Below are 12,622 nucleotides of genomic sequence, written 5' to 3' on the forward strand. Positions count from 1 at the left end.
TAAAAAAAAAATGAATTATCCCCATTGGGGTAGGTCCCCCCAACCCCCCACCCTACTTTGTCAACTTACCTGCCACATTTAAATCTAATGGAAGGCCCTGCTGTAAAGCCTGTTAGTAAAACTACCCAACAAGAGGATTTCATACATTTGCAACTCCTAGATGGATGGTAATGTTTTCATTTTTGTAATGTAGATTTGGACATTCTTGCCACCAGTATGGAATATGTGTTTCAGAAACACAAGCAGCTTTCATCAGATTTGCATATAGGTTTTATATGTTGTGAGTATGTTGTAGGAAGTTTTTTTAAATAACATCATATGAGATGATGCCAGTGGAAATGGCAGAAAAGTGTCTGTATTGTTCACCAACTACACCTTGTTCTTACAAAATGTGGCTGTTACACATTCCCATGATGATGTCACTGACAGCCATCAGTGAGGAATGCCCCAACAAGCATAATACAAATTGCTTCCATTGTAATTGTTACAATTCCATTCTGACCACTCCGGTGTCCTAGTGGTTAGAGCGTCCGCCTCAGAAGCGGGAGGTCATGGGTTCAAACCCCAGCCAAGTCATACCAAAGACTTACAAAAATGGTATTAACAGCTACCTCGCTAGACGCTCAGCATTAAGAGGTTAGTGTTAGGACTGATCGGCCTGGTGTCAGGATAATGTGACTGGGTGCAACATCATACTACATGTTTGCAGCATGATGCCCCAGTGCTATACATCACTATAAACTGCCACACTGCAGACATCGTAGCAATATGACTGAAAAATTATTCAAGCTACGTTAAAAATCCAATCACACACACACAATTCCATTCTACGATCCAGAACCAACACTAATTCCGTACTACAGTTCTTGCATTTCAATCCAATTTTGCTTTTGAAATGTAGTGCCACTCAATTCATAATGAACCCATTCATTTCAAACACTCGCAAATACTTATTATTCCTGTCTACAACTGAAAAATATCTATATAAAAAAACGTGTAACTGTGTTTTATGCAAGGGCATGGAGATGCACAAAAACTTGCACCTGAAGCTTGAATAAAACCCCGACTGTGGATAAGACTTTACCCATCGATTACCCCAGCTTGGGGATAAATTCCGACCGTGGCGATTTATTATATATCCTATGACTGCTCCAGCTTGAGGGCAAAATCCAAGCACATCCCTAAAAAGATAACAAGTATAGCGGCTCTTTACCTTCTGTAAATGCCACTTGAGCTTCCTGATGCTGTTGTATCTGCCATTTGACAGAATCACGAATGTGGATATATTTCTTAATTGCCTCTAGTTGTTGAGCTACTTTAGCTGTATGAAATTCCTTTGTGCAGACTCACTCATTATTAATATTACAACAGTGATTTAATTACACATCACCTGTCAGCACACCGATGATAAGTCAGTTATTTTATAACACACCAACAAGCTTGCCCCTTGCACCCCCCCCTTTTTTTTTATTTGGGCACCTGTGGACATGAATCTGCAAGGCTCAAATTGTCATTTTTAATATAAGATCTCAACATTTTTAAGGCCTTAATTTTAAAGACATCCTTAAAACCCCCAAAAGGTTATCAACTGGATCACCAGCCTTCGTTTAGAGTAACAGCAAGTATATATATATATTTAGGTCTAAGGAAACACAATAAAAATGTTTGATTTAACAATGACATATTTGCCTCAGGTCTGTGATCCTGAAGTGAATATTAACTGTCCATTTATTTTCTTGGCTTTTCTTTACTAGGAAATTGATTATAGAGATTTCTGCAATGGTGAAGGCAATGTAAAAATTGGTTACTATAACATACTTTTTACGCCATGTTTGAAAAAATAAATCCAATGGAAAGGTTATAGTCTGAAAATCTTCATTAAATTAAGTTAATATAGGGGAAAAAACTTTAAGAGTTCATAAATATTTTTCAGTGCTGAATAAAGATATAACATAACACTTTCTGCTGTGATTTTAATAGTTTCTGAGAGCATGAAAAATTTCTAGAACTATAATGTATAAATGTTTTCAAAAGATTATATTAATATGAGGGAAAAATCTGTTATGAAATAAACTGACAAGATCTTGTATGAATTCATGTTATCTTTAAATATGATATTTGTGTGAAAATATCTGGAAGAAAAAACAAGATGGTGCCACTCACACATACAATGTGGTTGCCACAGTAGCCATATTAAGAAACTTTTTATCGCTACTTCTGAATGGATAATTGTGTCAGCGTGTCAACATGTGTACAAAATACTTATGTTGATGTCTAGCAGGTCCTGAATGAGAATTATGGTGCTGTACAGACATCCTATAAGGCCACCAATGTGGCCATCCTGAAAATCTTGGTATAACTACTTCTCCTGAATGAATCGTCATATCAGTGAAAGACTTCTTATGTCTAGTTGGACGTAAATGAAAATAGTGCCAATCTAACCTCCAATATGGCTGTTTTAATGGGCATCTGGAAAACCCCTTCCTTGCTACTTCTCCTAGATGGCTGGTCATTTTGACATTGTGCTTTCACTAGATGACCTATTTGATGTCTGGTTGGCCGTAAATGGAACTATGCATATGGTTTTGATGTCTAGTTGGTCCTAAATGTGGTTTTTGCTGCTCATAAACTTCTAATGGTATTATAGTTGGTTCCTTAATGAAACTGCTGTACAAAATTAAAAGGCCTTCTCACTTTCTGTCAAGTTGGATACAATTATCTTTACCAGCTAGGATTTCTTGATCCTCTTTTTTATACATCAACCCTTCGCATATGTAGTTAGCTAAAACAGTATTTTGAACAATTAATTGCCCTCTTGCAAATACAATCCCAATTGCATGCTTTTACCAGTGTGAGAGCTCCTTATATAAGTAGCTAAGTATTCAGTAACTGAATTTCCACATCCACATGCATCAACTCAGAATTAAAAGTTGCAAAACATATACAGATTTGAAAATCTTGAGACATGTGTCACTTTGCATGGTGGGTGTTATGATTTAAATGCAACAAGGAAATTGAATTAGGGTTAATTTCTTTAAGCTGTATTCAATCATGGGGCCCTGGATTATAGAATGGTCTAGGCATACACATCACTAATCAACTCTCTCTAGTCCAACCAATGTGTGTATATGAGAAAGCTTGCCAGTAGCGTTATGTGTGTTGATTTCTTCCAATAAATATGTTGGCTGCCATGTAAAGTCTATGATGTCCTGAAAAATGGTGTTAAGCTCCATACAAGCAAGCTAAACAATCAATGATATAATGGAACAGTAGACACCATTTTAGCTAAATATGCCAAGAATTGATTTAGAGACTTGGTTAGTGATGATGACTTAAAATTGGCAAGGGATTAAAAAGATAAAAGAAATGACCTTTCATGGCACTGTAATATAACAAATGAGGAAAAACAAAAGTTTATTGCATTTGAACCTTTTGTTTTTTCACAGTTTCAATTTAAGTCATAAGGCCCCTTATTTTGCCTTACCAAACATATAGCAAGTTATTACCTCAAGCCCTAGCACTAATAATGCCTCACAAGTAAGCAGTCTTTTATGAAGTCTCAGGTCTGAGTATATGTCTAGCAATACTTATGTCCAGTTTGTTTATAAAATTCTTTCTCACATGGTACAGTTTTCAGAGAGACACGATAAATTCAACAAGTGTGGTAATGAAGGGACAGGCATTCTTTATTTATGCACACATCCCAAAGGGACATTGCTATGTTTGAATCAACACTGAACTGAAGAATGGAGCATCAGCTGCATAAATTAAAATATTGTGGCCCACACAAAATACTGCAAGGACTATAATCAATTTATGAGTGCAATGGGCATGAATTACTGTAGCAGACTGGAGGAAGTAATCCGAATTTATTAATATCTTGAAGCTAAATATAGTAAAGTTTTCATCTATAATCTGTGGAATCATTTTTGCACACAGTTTGCAGGATTTGTCTTTGGGTCATCGTTTTTCTTTTTCTTCATCTTTCTAGCTTATGGTATCTTGATAAGTCTTATGGTGCCGTGCAACTGCACTTGATGATTACCACAGCCAGTGACATTGTATCAAATCTTCTGGGATCAGATGATTCAATGCAAATTCCACATAACCTATCACCATCCTCATGTTTGCCATCTGACTTACTAAGTTATTTTGCCTAAATAATAATAAAAACAATCTGGTCTGATGTATTGATAGCGTTCTGAATGACCATAATATATTCTCTGTATCTATCCTAGAAAATCCTGAGTGGATTGCTGTTTGGCTTTAATAAACCAAAGTAATCCAATGAAAGGCATTTTACAGACACGAGTGTCTGTTTCCTGTATGCAGTGATTAAATGATAGTATTATGTCTTTATTTTTTTAAAACTGATGATACATATGATCACCTTCAATGTGCAATATTAGTTATGTTAATTAACGAGTGGGCAATATTTGAATTTCAAAGATAAAAGTGTATGCCATGATCACTTTAGTAGGATGATTTGTCAAGTGAGGTTATCTTTTCTGTTTGAATAAATATTGTTAACTAAACTATTTTCGCAAGTTATGACATAAGAATGATTCAAAGAAAGAAAATTCATTAAATTGAACATATAAAATGTAATACTGCAACAGAGTCTAGATGAACTATTTCTTCAGAGACACAATCCAGACTCTGTGGCAGCAAAATTATCAAATAGGACACAACTAAGAGACAATCACATTTTCAGTCACAATGGTTTGACAATTATCAATGGCTTGAATTCATTGACTGTGAAGGCAAAGTGATTTGCAGTTACTGCAAAAAAAGTTCCCAAACTGTCACAGATTTTAAATTCTACCAGTGGACTTGTAAGTGTAACTGACAAATTCAGGATTTAATCAAGCAAGTCTCATGATAGTATTATACCTAATAAAGCAAAATGTAGCACAGTATATTCATGACACTTAGGCCAGCATGTACAAAATATTCCTCAAGTTACAGTTGCTAGCACTCCACTAAGAAATGTCATTTTATAATAAATAAAAATGTAATGGAAAAAAAAATCGATAAAGTGATTGCACTCTTTAACATAGCCTACTACCTAACTCAATAATGAAAATGATTTGGTTCATTATATCTTTGTGTTTTATGGAATAAATGCATACATCTGATTGAATTTTAGGCAAGAGACTGAACTTTTGGGTTAAGTTAAAATGTATGTGGAACAAATGCATTTTCTAAAACTACTTGTATCAGTGTGCATTGTGACTTTTCTTTAAGATAACTCTAAATGGTACTGGGTATATATCATTTTCTTCAACTGCACACTGTTGTCTTCCATTTGATTTGATGACTTACAGCTATACTGTCTACACAGTAGGCCTCAACGTCAGGAAAAATTCTGTATACTTCAGTTACAGCTGAAATAAGTTTTGCATTAGTACCTGAATCAGACAAAAAAGGTTGTGTTCTGGTGTGTGAATAGAAATGGCTAAAAGTAATATAGACAAAAGCCATAAGAGTACACAAGTTACATATGAAAACCACCAATTCACTTGCATGTGTGGCATACAAGTTCAAAGATTTGCTTCATGTTTATTTCTGTACACACATTGTTCAACTCATAAGATATTTTAAGAGCTATTTCTCTATTGTATGCATAATTCATTTACAAATGTGATTAGTGGGCCACACCGAAGGCCATACTATTAGTTCACTTGGCAATATGGTAACGTCAGCTGAAAAGCATAATCATCCATTAAAAGAGCATTATGATATGAACATTAGGTATTTAGGACATATAGATTTTTCTTTTCCAAATGGAGTCCAAGTAATTATTGCCCAATCCAGGTATAATTTTGTACACAAGTAAAGAACAAAATAAGATAAATCTTCATTTATTTGCAATTGACAATACACTTCTTAATGAATATACACTTTTGCATTTATTTTGTATCACTTGAATAAACAATATTTCTTTCAGTTCATTTTAAACTTTTATTTTATATCACTTGAGTAAACAATATCTCTTTCGTTTCATTTAACACTTAGAAACAGGTTCTTCCAGTTACAATAATCAACTCTGGAAACAATAAACAAACTGGAACTTTTGACCTAATTATATTACATTTACTAGGGTTAAAACAATAAATTCCTTAACATAATAAATTAACAGTTCCAGTTAATCAAACACAAAATCACCTTTTATACAGGGTGTGAACTGTTAATATTTACAGGATAAAGCTTATAGTTTCCAAATTGATTGAAGCTTACATGTTGCAGTTGCTGGCACATATCTATTTCCAGCATGGTTTGCATACATTCCACCTTTAATAATTTTGTTACTTCCCTACCCCACCCCATTCAGTAACAAGTATCAAAAATCAGGCTCATTCTAAGGCAAAGTCTGTAACTTGTGTACCACAGTCATCAGAGAGACAAAGATGCAAAACTTTATGATGCCTGTCAAAGGAAGAAAACAGTTTGTTGTTTACCCAAGTTTTGAACCAGTTAACTTGAATTCTCAGACCATCAATTGCTACATCCCCACTAATTACAATTGTTAGGGAATAATGAGAACTCACCTTCAGTTATCTGTGTATATATATAATTTTAATAACCAAGAATACCGGATGTCTGGGAACATTATAGCATTCAATGGTAACGTCAGAACTGAGATGAGAGAATTAAACAAGCATAGTACATGACATAATATATCCATAAACTATTGACTGGGAAAAATACTACAGAACACCATTTCTGCTGGCAGTAAGATGTTGAACCTATATGTCATAAATATCAGGTTGGACATCTAGGACCAGTAATATTCATAATGGGCAGTACCCACCCCCCACCCCCCCAAGTGAGAAGGGCCTGATTTGTAATCTAAGCCACCCAACCTATCACAGCCTTTATAGTACTTGAAACAAATATTGAGTAATAGTAAAACAAACTCTGAAAGTTATTAAAACCAATTTGTTATATTTCCATAACTCTGCATAGTTAACTGTGCAAGCAGACTTAAACATATAAGTGTATGACAGTTAAATTGAGCTATAGCATCGATTAACAGAAGCTACGAATTCATCAACAAGCAGTGAACAATCATCTTCACAATAAATGTCAAACATTAGCATCCATAAGCTGTCAAGACAAGTTGTTACATTGGATATATAATCATCCATTTATTTCAAACAAGCTGTGAAAAACGAACCTCACGTCCGCTATATGTACGCTGGCCATTGCAAAGGATGCTTTAATAGATTAATGTTTATCGTCGTGTCTTGACAACCATTTTGCGCGCGCACACCGGAAAGTCATGCTATATATTTGTTACTTGTGAACGTATTCGTGGGCAGTACGCTATATATTGTTCCCGTGACCGTATTCACGGGCAGAATGCTATATGTTTGTTCTTCGTGAACGTATTTTTGGGCAGTTACTTTGTCATCTTCAACCTAAAGGTCAAAACTGCCCATGAAATATATATATCTGCCCACGAACCGAAAACATGAATAGGACTATAACATAAGTGTATATACTTATTTTCAACATATACATAATTACTATGTAAGAAATACAACCTATGTATATGTATTTTGATTTGAAATGTAAACTATATCATGTCCTTCCCGTAAACCCACTTTCGGGATGACTGCCCACAATGCACCTAAAACGTGTATATATATATATATATATATATATATATGTATATTTGTATATATGTATGTATATATGTATATATATATATATATATATATATATAATATGTGGTAAAATTTGCTTCTGTTTCTGCAACCGAGACGTTTAATGATAATTTAAGTCATTTACTTTCTTTTCAATTGTATAAGAACTATACACTTATTTAGCCTGAGGATGATTCATAGGTACGAAAAAGATAGCAAGAACTTCGTCAACATGCTGAAAGCTACTTCTTTTGTATTTCCGTCATAAAATAATTTCATTTTTTTACTGACTAGAGTGAAGATTAGTTCTTGCTACTTGACAAGCCTTTGACAAATTATATTTAAAATCGGAGACATGGTCACAAAGATTAATCTTGGAATCTTTGGTTGAAAAACGTTTCTCTTTGAATAACTTCATTGTTCGACAAACAGTGTGTCCAAACACTGGTTTCGTGAACTGGTTCCCTTACAGACAATAGCAGCAAATGAACAACCTCATCCCAATCTTTTCCTGTATCAAAGCAATTTGATCGAATCATGTTCTTCAACGTTTCATGAAATCTTTCCATGCCCCGTGACTTTCACGGTGATCGTTAGAAGACTTAATTTGCTGGATGCTTAATTCATACATTACTTGTCGGAAGATTCCAGACATAAAATGTAACCCTTGATCGGACAGATTTGGGCAGGCCAAAAAGTGTATAAAAATACATTGTCAAAGTTTGTATTATGGTTTCAGTTCAACTATTCATCCAAGGAATTTCCTCTGGAATTCTTGTGGAAGCACACATTATGGCCAACAAGTATTGGTTTCCTGACTTGACCTTAGGTAAGGGACCGACACAGTCTTACCATTATGCTGCTAAATAGTTTGTGAAATGCAGAAATAGGCTGCAGACGAGCCTTAGATACCTCCCAATTTAGAAACTTCACTTTTAATTATCGGCCAATAAAAAATATTCCAAATCGTCTGATAAGCCTAATCGACTTTTAATTTATCAGCCGATTGAGTTTCATGAGCTCGAAAAAGAATTTCCTGTTGATATGACTTTCTAATAACAATTTGGTAGCTCCTTACCATTCCTAAAAAGTGGACACCTCATGTGGTTTCAATTTTCTCATAAGGACTTCATCTTCACAACATAGCAAACTGGATCTATGTTTCTTCCGTTGTACTAATAGCCATCTGAAACAAACATTAGATTTCAGAATCTTGCTCCTGTTCGACATGAGTGATTTCCTTTACTCACCTTGATTAGAACTGAGAGAAAGAACAGTTAAAAGAGGATCACTGCTATCAACACCTCTTGATTGATCAATACGAGGAGCAAACGTGGCCCCATTAAAAGGCTGTCCAATAAATTTGTCAGCCAAAAGAATACTGTCCTGATAAATTAATTTATAAGAGTTCTTTTTTGTCATCAATCCGTGAACTGCGGGATATAAATCAGGTATTTCAATCTGAGCATGGTCAACTTTCTGGTCCAGGCAAGGCTTGTCAGCTACAAATAGATTACCCACGACCTTACCTCAGCTAGATCATTGCGTACTATTAAATGATACCCTCGATAGGTGAAAGAGTCCCTACTTCGACAGTGACTGGTCCTGAGATTACGTCGGATGCCAGATTGACATTGACCAAACCGCACTCAACTGCCTGAATAAGAACAATTTCACCAAAGGAAGACTCTCAGGTAAAGGTCAAATACCGGATAGAAAAAGAGAAACCATCGTGGACCTTACTATTTTAATTGGGATAGGCATGGCAGAATCACAAAGAAGTCATGTAGACCCTTTTGACACGAATAGTTTATAATTATCTATAATAAAATGAAACCCGGGTTTGTTTGACCTAACCAATGCATTGCGTTTATTACAAGACTGTAACACTGATCTGTTTGAAATATAAGAATTTGGAATATGTCTGTCTTTATTATGTCACTTCTCTTTCACCCTGTAGAAATCGAAAATAACGTGCCTGTTCTTTTTACAATAAGTGCACGCATGATAGGGTAAGAATGTCTGATCAGTCTGATCAGATGATTTCTAAAAGTTGTGCCAGATTTACATTATGAAGGACTCGGAGATGATTTTATTTATTTAAAAACAAAACTGCTGAGATGAAGATTTGCTTACAAATGAAACGTTGAGTCAAGAAATTATCGTTGTCTGTACAAGCAGAATTTTCTCAAGTTTTCACATTTTGCTAATCAAAATAGGTCTTGACATATGTATGGATGCAATTGTTGAACTCGTCAGCTAATATTAGCCGTCAGAAGTTATCGTAATCTTGATCAACCTTCTTGGCTGAGCATCCTCCATTAAAAACTTGTCTTTTTTCCCTTGCAAAATTGACATGGGTTTGTCCGGTTTGTCCACTTTATTTTCTTGAATTCCCAAACCTTTGTGGATATGTCTCAGGTATCAAGTCAAAGCCCTTCATAATACACTCCTTAACCATATCATAACCATCACTTTCTTGTACCGATCGTAAAGTGCAAACTTCACAAGTATTGCAAATAAGTACGCTTTGTAATAAAAAAAATGTAATGCTGTCTTGTCCATCCATTTCATGTTTTCAGCAATTTTCTCAAAGTGAGGAAAGTATTTATCTATTTTTTCTTGAAATGCTTATTTATTATCTCTGGTAAAATCAAAACTTGTATGCAAGGGAGGGGGTCTAATAATTAAAATCAGTATTCCATTTCCCTTTCTTCTCTCTCCATCTGCATTTGTATTTTACTTTCCTCTTTCTCTCCCTGCCTCTCACTTTCCACTCTTTCTTAATTTGTATTTCTCTCTCTTCTTCCTCTTTCTGAATTTGTATTTCTTTCTTCTTTTCTCTTCTACATTTGTATTTCCCTTTCTTCTCTCTTTCTTTGCATTTATATTTCTCTCTTTTCTTTCTGAAGCTGAAGCTTTGTTAATTCCTAATCCATCTGGTTTTATAACTATAATTCCTAATCCATCTGGTTTTATAACTATAATTTCTTTGATTTCCTATCAAAACCAGAGGCAGACATACTAATCATACCCGAAGTATTATCATAGAAAAGGTAATTTTCCACCAAATAATCAACTAAAATATTCTTTATTACCCGCTTGGTTAAGATGCTTTTACGTCCGAAAGATTATAACGTCTGGCAAACTAAAACATCTGACTCTAACATAGACTCTAACCCTTTCTGGGTATTACTTGAAACAATATTTTCCATGTTTGTCGACATCGTGAATGCGTGTGGGTTTCACTGAAGATTTCTTAAATATGTGACATTAAAATCTTGACCAGGGAAATTAAATTTCCGAAGCAATGACAGCTTCAATTTTACAAACAGATTTTAATGTCACTGAATTGCTTAACAAAAATTCAGATCTCGGATGAGCTCCCAATGTCTGTTACGACTACGATTTTAAACTATGTAACAGGGATGAATAAATTCAACAAATACATTATATCCCGAGAATACAAAGTGAAAATTGAAAATACCCTTGCAGTGTTGGGAATTAAATCCCAAAGGATCCTAAAAGTAGTCCTCACAACTCTTAGTCTCGGTCCTGAAATCTCGTCCCATACAATAATTTAAAAATATATATATAATTTGATATTTCAGACCAAAATAATTTATCCAATAAAACCAGGCAATAAAACCAAGTTTATAATACAGTATTAATAAACATTATGTCTATAATTATTTATAGGGTTAATAAGATAATCAAACTTATATAATTAAATGGCATGCCCAAACAAATAAAAGTTTCTAACGGATTTTATACAATGAACCTAGACCTTCGACTTCTTTTCCGAATATTATCAATCATGAAATCAAATTAAACTTGATAAGAAGCAATTTTTAAATGATCTAAGATATCCAGAGGGCAAAAATTCGATAGTAAAACAGTTTACTTACACAATCACAAAAAATACTCCTATCTTCCACCCCAAGAATGACACTTCCAAATAAAAATTATTATGTTAGTGACCAAGATTCTCAGCTCAAAGCAGTTGATTTACAGGCATATCACAGATTTAATAATGTATATTAATGTATATATATATATATATATATATATATATATATATATATATATATATATATATATATAGACATTCATAAATGGTTGAAAGCCGGAAGAAAATGTTATCATTAACGAAATGGCAGTAGTGTTATACCAGAGGCGAGAAGAAAATCAAGAAAAAGCCTGCTAAGATTGGAATTGTATTAAAGACGGCTGTCATAACAAAGTAAATTTCACAATAATCATATAATCCCAAAGAGAGTTTGATTGCCAGAAAATAGTACTGTAAAAATGAAATCCCTTAGATTTAAAAGCAGCAAAATATGAAAATAGGTTACTACAGCCTCGTCTGATTTGCCTTAAAAAGTGAAGAAACAAATTAAAAGAATTGTTAATAAAACTATTAAAAAAAACAAAGGATGTTGCACGAAAACTACCAAACTCATAACAATAATTTTAAAGGACACTAAAATAAAAATGCAAATTTTAATTTGGAGAAGAGAGAAACCAATCATTTTACATATTTTTTTACGGAAGTTGAATCGTACTAATTAAGCAGAAAAAGTAGACTGAAGGTTCAGTAAAAACCCATCTAGACGTGTGTGTTAAACTCGTGAGAAACAAAAGAGATGAAGATGGAATACTTCATCATCATTATTTAGACTGGAATCATTGAACGCTAACAAAACGAAATAGAAATGAAATAGAAATAAAAGTTGAAGAACTCTTTGATAAACTGAATAAAAAATTTGATCAGCAAATAAGTACAGACCCACTTTTTAATACGATAATAATTCCACTTTATATGTTTATATAAATTAATCAACAGTATGAAAGTCAGACTATATGAAAAAGAAAGAGAACATGACTTAATGTTAGAAATAATGACAATACATTTTTATAAATTTATTTTCAATGAACCTAAGGAGAATCCGTATCAACCACAAAACATA

This window comes from Sinohyriopsis cumingii, chromosome 12, assembly GCF_028554795.1.
Source record: "Sinohyriopsis cumingii isolate HCF-2022 chromosome 12, ASM2855479v2, whole genome shotgun sequence".
Classification (NCBI taxonomy): Eukaryota; Metazoa; Mollusca; class Bivalvia; order Unionida; family Unionidae; genus Sinohyriopsis; species Sinohyriopsis cumingii.